Below are 10518 nucleotides of genomic sequence, written 5' to 3' on the forward strand. Positions count from 1 at the left end.
TTGTTAGATTTTACCTTCACCTCAGCCTTGGCAGGAGAAATATTCACAAAGTTTTGCCCTCCTCGTGACTTTCCAGTATTTTCCAGTCTGGTGACTTGACAAGAAATAACTTCAAAGTCTTGCGACTTCCTAGCAGGGCAGTTTCAGATGGTTGCCGGTAACTGAAAGATAGGATCTGGGCAGCTCTTCTGGCTGTGATGGGGACGTCTTTCAGGCAGCAGATAACGCTGGGAAGCTGGGCTCCGGGAAGGAAGGCTTTCAGGCAACAGGGTTTCCCATGGGGGCTGCCACTCTCCCCTGTAGCCGGGTGACCTGTGCTCTTGGGGTGGCCAAGGTGTTTAGCACCCTTTAGAAGCACAGCACTGACACATTTTGGGGGTGCCCCTTATAGTGCATTCTCCCACTCATCAACTTACCCCTTGGTGGTCAACATCAAATCTAGAGGTGGGAACCATTTACAACCTTGGAAGGAATCCGTGGAAATCTCCCGTCTCAACTCAGCCGTACCAACTTGTACTTTTTCATGAAGAGGAGCAATCTGATTACCTTAAGTGTCTCTGAGTCACCTCAAATCTCTTTTGATGGGTGGTGGATTTCTTCACTGAATCCTATGAAATTACAAGCAGAAGCCTAGGATCCAAATTGTTTGAAATCTATTTGTTGAGCGACTGGCCGAAGTGACCCATGGACAGAGCCAGTCATTCAGAATCTAATCAAGTAGTGACTATAGCAGCTATTTGTTTAGCCTGTTATTCTGTTGTTGCTCCGGGTTGGGGTAAGGCTGGAGCCCGACAGCTCATGAATTGTTCTGCCTTTCCATTTAGAGCTCAAGGATAATGCTCAGTAATGGAGTCAAAATTTGGCTTGTGACCTGGTATTTTATTACCCCAAGTGAATGCTTTGTGGAAACAGAGAGAGTTATGATGTTGTGTGGAAAATGCTCTTCTTGTGGACATGCTTGTAGGTCTTTAAAATTTAAAGTCTGTCCTGGGTTCATCAGCGTGTTAGACTCCCAGTCAAAGAGCTGCTACACTATTTTATCAGAGGTGGAAGAGGGGCAGAGAATAGACGGCGTGAAAGTGGGCTGTCCTTTAGTGCCCCAGAGTTTACATTTTGTGAGGATCCCCTTCATATGGCAGGGAGTGATTTAGTCTCCACATGTGGTTGGCCTGCCACTGTACTCCCTAAGAGAGTCAGCAAGAATGACAAATGCAAGCTGTCAACATCCCTATTGGGAACATTATGCTGAAGGCACATGTACATTTAACACAAGGCATTACATGGTCCTTAGACCACAAACCTAGGTTGAATTTGAACTCATGACCTTCTGAGGGAAGAGTGTGGCAGCCCCTTACTGGACTTTAGTTCCTGCACTGCTACATGTGAGGCTGTCTGGTTTTTGTTTGTTTGTTTGTTTTTGGTTCTTTATCCTTTTAGAATTAGAGCAGGTCTGTCTATGATGAGCCAGTTTGCTGCCGTTCTGTGTAATTTAGGTTATTCACTCAGTGAAATGTACAGTGAAGAGCACAACGAAGGCTGCATATTTCAACTTCAAAGCAAGATCTCTGTTCCCCGCCTTCGCGTGAACAGTTACACTGGACGTAGACCTGGGGGAAGCAGGTCCTGCCTCCCTGAGAGAGCTGCTGATCCCAAAGGAGCTGTACTTTAAGCTTCCTTTTTCTACTTGTTATAGCTGGTGAACCAAAACATTACTCTTAGAGTTTGGGGAGTTCTTTCTGAGTTTGGCTCTCATGGTCTGTTTGTTTGTTTTTGGTATTTTAGGTGTGATGCTCACACCACAGGGCTGGGACGCTCACTGATTAAAGACATTTTCAGAATGATACTATAACTGCACGATTTCATTCTAATTCAGAGCATTGCTTTAGCATGCTGACAGCTATTATCAACTCTCCATTGAAGCATTAAAGCATTTTGTTTTCCAGTGGCTCTGTATTGCTAGATGGGAATTTGCTTCTTCATTTCCAGCCTAAAGGGTAAGTGTCAGCAAGCCTACCAACCAGGCTGGAGCTCTGTCATCCTGAGCATTAGGTCAGAAATGCTTGCTCATGAGATGCTCTACCAGTGATGCAAGCAGCCTAAAGAACCGTCTGCATATGTCTCAAGAGCTATAAGCTAGTGACGGGAAATGACATTGTTTTTCCCTCCACCGTCAGAAATTAAACTTCCCGAGATTTGTTCTAGGTGGAGAAGCTAGTTGCTAGGGTAGGGACAGAATGGGTGAGGGAGGAAGACGATGGGCTTCTTTGACCTAAGGGGACCCTGTGTTATGTTAGGCACAAAGAAAATCACAGCCGCTTCTCAGTGATCTTTCCATAACTAAACACATGCTCATTAGGACGCTTTTTTCACCTTCTCACCTTCTTTCATTAAACCCGGCTCTTTAACGTCCCAGCTGAGCAGCAGCAAGGAAGGCTGAGAAATGACAGGAAGGCATTTTTCCTTTGTTCCTATGTTTTGTTTTGTTTCTCATCACCAAGCAGAGGATTGGTAATGAGGAGATGGATCATCCTTTCATTTCAAACCGTATGAGGAGCATGTTCTCGCAGATAATAAACAAATACACAGTGCAAAGAAGGAGAGTGAGAAAACAGGTTAATAAAGCTTTTGTTCCCTCTTGATTGGACTCTTGCAAAATGGTCATCAAAAGCTTATAGTTTAAAGAGGCTGCAAAAATATATGTCTAAATATTTCATTTTTAAAGAAAGTTGGGCAAGCAGCGTTGGTATTACGATGTGAAAATATGGCAAATCATCGGAAAACAGCCCTAACAGAGTATTTCGTAAATAGTCAGTTGGCTCTCTTCCTAGTGTACTTCATCGTTTTTTCAACTGCAGGTAGGAACTTAGAAAAGAAATAACCGCCTATCGTGGGTTATGAGGACGAAGTAAAATAATAAACACAAAACTCCCAGCCTGGTGCCTAGAACTTGGTCTCTCAGTAAATGATTGCTGTGTTTATTTCTCCCGCCGCTACTGCTATACTGTGACTGCATTTGTATTACATGTCTCGAAAGGACCACAGTATGGCTCGAGGCTTTTTAATTCTCAAACCAGAGGGTGGGCAGCTGATTCATAAATAAAGTGCTCACATTTTGAGGGTTTCTTGGGGCTCAGCTGTGACTTCTTTGCTGTCACTCCCATTCCAAACAGATGCCGTCGATTATCTGCTTTCACGGTGGCCTGGATGTCCTGATACCTTAAGAAGTCCCCACTATCTACTCCCTGCAGTTCACTAGTTTTTCCTTGAAATGCAGTTGCCAGTTAAAAAAAAAAAATGAAACTGGCAAAAGCCAATGTGGGTTTGTTGTTTTGTCTGTTTTATCCAAAACATGTTAAAGAAACCAGGTATAGTTCAGACTTTATTCTTTCGACAGCATTGAAGAATTGAAAGCATATTGTTTTCTAATTTTTCTTTAAAGAACTATTGATTTAGATAGGATGGGTGAGGTGAGATTTGGAAGCAAAACATCTGGGGATATGGATATAACCCCCAGCCATGGCACTGATGAGCTAGGTGATCACTGAACATTTCCAGACCTCACTTTTCCATTCTGTGAGATGGGAACAACACTAATCTGTCTGACTTCTTTTACATAGTCTTTGGAAATGTCTAATAAGGTAATAAAGGTAGAAGCACATTGAAAAAAGCTTCAAGAAAATTTCAATGGGAGATTTTATTACCACTTATCATTGGGCTGATGTAATGGTCAGCTGATGTAATGGTCCACTGATTTCTCATAGGATATTTTAATCTTTCTGCTTGTTCCAAGGAAAAACAATAAGCAAATTAAGAATCTGAGAGCTTTGGAGGCATTGATTTTGTACCTGAGGCCCAGAGAAGGATGTAACGTACTGATAACCAAATTGGAGACTCTTAAGTAAAGATCCGAGATGTATGTAATGGATGACTATGTATATTGAAAGGAATTTCAGTTGGAGGAATGAGAAGTCTCTTTAAGCTGATAAATTGTCTGACCCACCTGTGGTTATTGCTACTATGCTACAAATTGTTGCCCAGTGGGGGTTACTCTTTCAACTCAAGGAAACATAGTTTCCCTATACTTGAAAATCAGGAAGATGTGTGATTTATTATTTCTTTAAAAATACCATTCTCCTCTAAACTGGTTGCTGAATGTTAAGGCTGGGTAAGGCATATTCTCCCTATAATAGGTGTTGAGTAAAATAAGGGTAACTTCCTCTCTGTGTAGTGTGTGATTCTCAGGTATTAGAAAAACACTTATAAGGGAAGAAACCCCATGTAAGAAGTTAATATAGACCCTGTTAATAATTTGCCAGATATGATCTCATGTATCAACTCAGTACAACAGTCTAGAAAAAGAAATTATCTGACAAATTTATAGCATCAAAGTTACTAAAGAATATATGAGGGGGCAATATATGGGGAAAATAAACCATCAGTAAATGTCATTTTTTTAAAAAACTTCAATTCTAAAGTTTTCTATCATGATCTATTATGAAGAGAATCCTAGTCTCAAGGCCAGTACATCGGTACTCTGAAATATTCTCTCCTCTGTCTCTTTCTAGGGCAGCTGTTTTCAACTGGTGTGCCACAAGAATTTTCAAAACATGTAATGTGGTAGCCCCTTTCACGTCCCGCGTTATTCAGGGTACCTATTCAGGGTTTGGGTTCTGGAGAAGGCCGCACACAAAATGAAGAGAGACTAGAAAAGAATTAATTTGGGAAATGGGGGCCAGGCGGGAGTCCACCTCTAGGGGGAGGACTTCCACTGGTGCTCAGGCCTCACCAAGCTTTTATTGGTATAAGATACACCCATAGCCCTTAAGAAGGGAGGTTCCAGTGACACACAGACTATTTTATCAATAAGGATTTACATAAGTAAAGGTGGGGAGGTTGCTTCAGCTACCATTATCTGGATTAACAGAGGTGGTGCACAGCTCTGACCTCTGTTAGGGCTTCAAAGGTCACCAGCCTTCTGGGTTCTCTGTCTATGTTTCTCTGCTAGTGAAGACAATGAGCGGTTTCCAACATCTCCCCCTTCTTTTTTCCTTAAAAAATCTTGTATTTGTAGATCAGAAATAAACATATAAGAACAAAAAATGTTTAAGTCCCAAATTCAATGTCCAACAGTTCTGAGTCCAAGTTTCAATGTCCAACAGTTCTTTATGTGTACATGTCAGCAATGATATTTCAGTTCTGGATGGTGGACATATGGTGGCAATGCAGGTCCGACCCTCTCAGGTTTGATCCTGGGCAACCTGCAGCGATGCACAGCTGCTGACTGCTAGCATGGCAAAGTGACGTCAGCGTCCTTCATCTCTGGATTGTTTTTCCTCTTGTCTTCATGGCTGGAGCATTCCTGATAATTCCTCTCTGTTGCAGGAATCCACATGGTCTTGGAGTTGTTTTCTGAAAATATACAAACATATTCTCGACCGAAGGTTAATAAAGGGAATTTTACTTGGGGTCTTTTTTATATTTGCCCAAATGATTTTCCTTTGGCTTATTTTGACACCATGTGTGTTTTCCTGGGTGTCTTGCTGTTAGCATAAATGAAAAAATTTTTCTAGATGTAATTTAGTTACAGGATATTTTTCCTTACATGGTATTTTTCCACTATCCCCCCTTTTTTTGATTTAATTATTAGGAGGATTTTTTGGAAAAGTTACAATGCAGTCTAGGTAACTCTAAATTTTTTTAATTTTTTTGCACAAAAATATGACTGCTTTAGGATCATTGCATGTTAAGCAAATTTACCATGAAATGAAAATTTTGGTTAATACTTCTTGAGCCAATTTTAATCTGAAAACCTGACTGCTATTTTACTGTCAAATTTAATACTTTAAAAACAATCTTAGTTTACACTGTAAATATTAATGGAAAGGATTATTTTTGCATCCTTGAGAAGGCCTTGAGCATTCCTGGTGTTAGGCTGGATTTAGATATAGGGTAGCTGCTGTCAGCCAAGTCTCTGTTGTTTGAGTTCCGATCTGAGCTGGGACTGGCAAGCAGAAAGCAGCCATGGGGGCAGGAGACCTCCCTCAGAAGCGGGGAGTGTTCAAGCCTCAGCATAGTTGGGGGGTGAGGATCTGTGCCCCACCTCTGTTGACCCCCAAGTTCTCTCCTGATGGCCCCTCTGCAACTGTGCCTGTCTTAGGTTGTTCCTCCCAGAGGAATCTTACCCGTCTTTGACTAACCAGCCATCCTCCGGGGCCAAGCAGGGTGATGTGAGGTACAGTTCTGTCTCCTTGGTAGCCTATGCCCCTGTGGCCTCCACGCCCAGCAATTGCCTTGGGATCCCCTCGCCTGCTGGCAGGGCCCCGGCGTTGCACATATCTTGGGGAACCCAGGTTTCTTCTCCAGGGAGGGCCCAGCTCATGCCATTGGGCGAGAGACAGATCCACGGCACCAGTCACCACGAGGCTTCAACCTCAGCATAAACAGAGAGCTCAGGCAACAGCTGTGGGCAATTGGATTGTAAGAAGAGGGACCCTCTTGGCAAAAAGAGCAAGAGAGGTCAATACAGAATGCTCAAGTGCCTTCTCAGGGAGGCCTTCCACACAGTGGAAGGGATTTTTTTTTTTAAGTGCCTTCCTAGGGGGCCTTCCACACAGTGGAAGGGATTAAATCCTTTCATGTCCTTATTAAATTGCTGCCAAACATTCAAAGAATTAGTTTGTAAGTCTGTTTGGGATAAATGTACAATATGCTGTTGTACTTGCCCAAAAATTATTAATGACATTGTAGAATAATATCATGTAAGGATATTCTTTGCTCTAGGCCATGGCAATTCAATTTTAAACTGGTTGTCTCAAGGTTTGGAATGAGGAACCTGGTCTGCAAAAAAAGCAGTTTACAGAAGCAGAAACAGCATGTTATCTAAATTACAGTTTTGGGTCTCCGGAACACTGAGTCAACAGGGACACATTAACTGAAGCCCACTGACCTTGGGATAACTGTGCTGTCCTTCCCAGGTAAAGGAAAATGTGCCTTCTAAGACCAGTATGAAACTATAGTTTTTACCTGAGACAATTGTTACCATACTTCACTTTACCATGCCCCAGGTGGTCTCTGGGCTATTTGTTGTCTGGCTCGTCCTCTTCCTGCTGGGTTACACTTGGAGAACTTCAATTTAAAAAAAAAAATCTTTTAATCTTTTTCTTTTACACCAAGTAACCTACAGGGTTACTTCCTGGATGTTGACTGATAGTGCCGCAAGGTCATGTATTTCAAGTCAAAGTCATTAAACATTTACGGTGACTGTACTTATTTTCAGATTTGGTATTTTAACAGCAAATCATTAGATTATCTTATAAATAGTAGTGGAAGATATTTCAAAATATTTAAATTTCTCCTTTTTATTAAATTTTATTAAATTTAGTCCCAAGCTGGAGGAGGGCTATCTCCAGCTTCCTGTTTTCCCCCACAGAGGGCACTGCCCCCAAGTGGGGAAGGGGCTTAGGATTGGGGAGGGACTGGGGAAGGGTGGGAGGTGGGGCCTCCTTTGCCGTCCCCTGTTGGGGGAAAAGAGACCACTATGTACTTCTGGACACTGCCGGGGCCAGAGGGGGCAGTGCTGGGGGGTGCAGCTGTGGCAGTGGAGACCAACTTGACAATGGGCTGCACACTGGGGACCGTGGTAGTGACAGGAGAGGTGGTAGTGGAGCTTGAGCCAGGGGCTGAGGTATTGAGGGACAGGACCTGTTGGATGGATGAGGCACTAGAGGATGATGACATTACAATAAACTTGGTTGGAGGAGGGGAAGGCTGAGGTGGAACAGCAGCTCGTGCAGACACCAGTGTCTGGACGGGCAGTGCAATGGAGCCAGGGACTTTCAGCAAGCCAGGGGTCTGAGGGCCAGGTTGAGGGGCCTGAGAAAGAGTCAGCGTGGGTCGGGTCTGAGTGATGGTCAGAGTGGTCCTGTTGACCTGTTGAGCCTGCAGAGCAGCTTGAGCCCGGGCCTTGACCACATGGGAGCAGAGGAGGGGTCCAAGGGACCCAAATTCTGCCCGATAGGCATCCTGATTGTCAGGTGGTGGGCGCAGCTTTGCCAGAACAGGGGCACAGTGCTTCAGGAGGAGGCTCTGCACGTGGTCAGCTACAATTCGGTCAATGTTGCTTAGCACAGGGCCATCCAGGACACTTCGGATCTGCTCCCCCTCCTGCTGTAGCCGTGGCAGAATCAGAGTTTTAATCACATCATGTCCCAGCTCGGCCAGGCCTGCAATGGAGCCGTAACGTGTAGTCCATGGAGTCTTCTCATCCACACAGCTCTTGGTGAAGGTCTTGGTGATCCGGGACTGGATGTTGTTAGTGGTTGTGCTGAAGTGCTTGCAGATCTGGGCCACCAGGCGGGCAGCAAAGTCCCGGAGTGCCCAGTGATTGTCCACATCTGGCCTCAGACACAACTGTCTGCTCACGATGCAGGTCATCACAGCTGGAATCAATTCATGCACGTATTTTTCTAGATACAGCGTAGGGTTGTCCATCAGTGCCTTCACCATGCGCATCAAATAGATGAGCAGGGCCAGGTTGTTCTGCACCACGTTCACACGGACCCCCTCTGAGATGAAGATGCTGAATCGTGGCAGCATCTGATAGAGCCCTGGGTCTGTTGCGATGCTCTGAAGGGCTTCTGCCCTCTTGGCTTCACATGACCCCACACAGGCTTCAGTGATCACCTTGTAGTACAGTTGCTGCTCCACAGACAACTCATGGCTGCTTTGGGGCTTTAATCGGAAGGGGGCCCCCTGCAGGAGGGGTCGTGCCTTCTTCTTCGCGTTCCCTTTGCCATCAGCCAGAGCAGCCCCTGGACCTTTGCTTTGCAAGGGTCCACCTTCCTCCTGGCCTGGCTTTGCTGACTTGGGGGGTTCTGTGGCCTCAGCCTTCTGCCGCTCTTTGGGAGCTGGAGGTGGATTCTCTGGGATAGCTGGCTGGCAGCCTTCAATGCTCAACCAATGAGCTTTGAGGCAGACGTCCAGGGGCACCCGAGGCAGAGGGGTATTGATGATGTCACTCAGGTCAACCTCCTTCTCCTCATAGAAGTAGAGTTCCCGGCCCCCACCAGAGGCGGACCGGAAAGGAATGAACTCTTGAGCATGGAAGCCATACAGTGGCTCAACATTCTTTAGCTTCAGTGCATAGTCAATGTCACTGGTGGTGAGCTTCCGCCGCTTCCCCATGTGCATGAATTTTAAGGCATCCTGTGCAATCTCCTTGATGCGGTAACTGACTTCATCTGCCAGCAGCTGACAGGTTTCGTCCTGAATCTGGGCGATGCCCATTGATTCGGCCACCACCTTCATTGGTTCCCAAGGCAGCACAGTATTGCTGAGCTTCAGCTTCTTCTCCTCAGCCATTCTGGAGCTCTTCCTCCCTCCCCAGAAGGACGATGCCCCGGGCTGGAGAGATGGGAGATCCTGGAGAACTTCAATAGCCTCCTGAGGAGCGCTTCTGGCTTTCACCTTGCTCTGTAGACATGTGTGTCTACTCCCAACACAGCAGCCACAGGGATCCTCTTCCTGCACTCTATCACTGATGTGTTCCAAGTCAGAGGACCCGAGACGGACGCCGGTATACCACCAGTATTATCCAGAGGAACAAGGACAGACCCAGGCCACAGGCCAGAGGCCGCCTCACCCTTGCTGCTGGACTCACTCACTGCAGGGAAGAAACTTTGAAGAAAAAAATCGTGGTCTCTCTCCTACACCAAGCAGCAATGCATCAAACACAGCTGCTTTCCAGGCGGAGCTGGCTGACAGTGCCGCAGGGCAATGTATTTCAAGTCACTAAACACTTAGGGTGACTGGACTTATGTTCAGACTTGGTATTTGAACCATTACTAATTTATTCTGTAAATACTAGGGAAAGAGATTTCCAAATTTTTAAAGTTCTCTTTATTAAATTTAAAATTATATATATATATATATACATAGGCAGTGGCATATGTGGTCCAGGTTATCATTTATTGCCTGTATGGCTTCCTGGCTTTGTTGCTTTGTTTGTAGGCCTTGGAAATGCCCCCTCCCTCTGTTGAAAATAATAGATTTGGTGTGGTGGGTGGTAATGGAAGGAGGGAACACAAAAGAAAGCCAAAGAAAAAGAAAGCCAAAGAATAAGAAACAGGGAGGTTGCGTGGGCGAGGAAAATCGTGACAGAAAGAGACTTTATACTTTGGGCCCTGTATTCAGGTGATGTTTCGTTGAGTTGTACACTTGAAAAACTTGCGTGTGTGTGTGTGTGTGTGTGTGTGTGTGTGTGTGTGTGTGTGTGTGTGGTGTGTGTTTTTGGAGTTCCGTAGCATTAACCTGAGAAACACTCAAACCTGTAAATAATTTCTGTGATGAGTTTATATGAACCAGACTGTCGGCAACTGCCTGGAAGCAGAATCTCAAGGAATTAAAAATCTATTCCTTTCAAGGCAGGGAGGAGGCCTTTCCAAGGCCTAGATAACAAAGTCTGGGGGCCAGACCAGGGGTGAAGGATAAACTTAAGTCATCACATAGGAGTTTAAAATC

General features: G+C 45.0%; 1 pseudogene across 1 annotated transcript; it reads right to left on the bottom strand.

Annotated features, from left to right (window-relative positions):
• Window positions 1–7382: 7382 nt before the first annotated feature.
• LOC102252148 lies at window positions 7383–9418 on the bottom strand (annotated as a pseudogene). Its single transcript, XR_001359843.1, has one exon. The product of XR_001359843.1 is annotated as a transcription initiation factor TFIID subunit 6 pseudogene (transcript).
• Window positions 9419–10518: the final 1100 nt, after the last annotated feature.

This window comes from Myotis brandtii, unplaced genomic scaffold (assembly GCF_000412655.1).
Source record: "Myotis brandtii unplaced genomic scaffold, ASM41265v1 scaffold1171, whole genome shotgun sequence".
Taxonomy (NCBI): domain Eukaryota; kingdom Metazoa; phylum Chordata; class Mammalia; order Chiroptera; family Vespertilionidae; genus Myotis; species Myotis brandtii.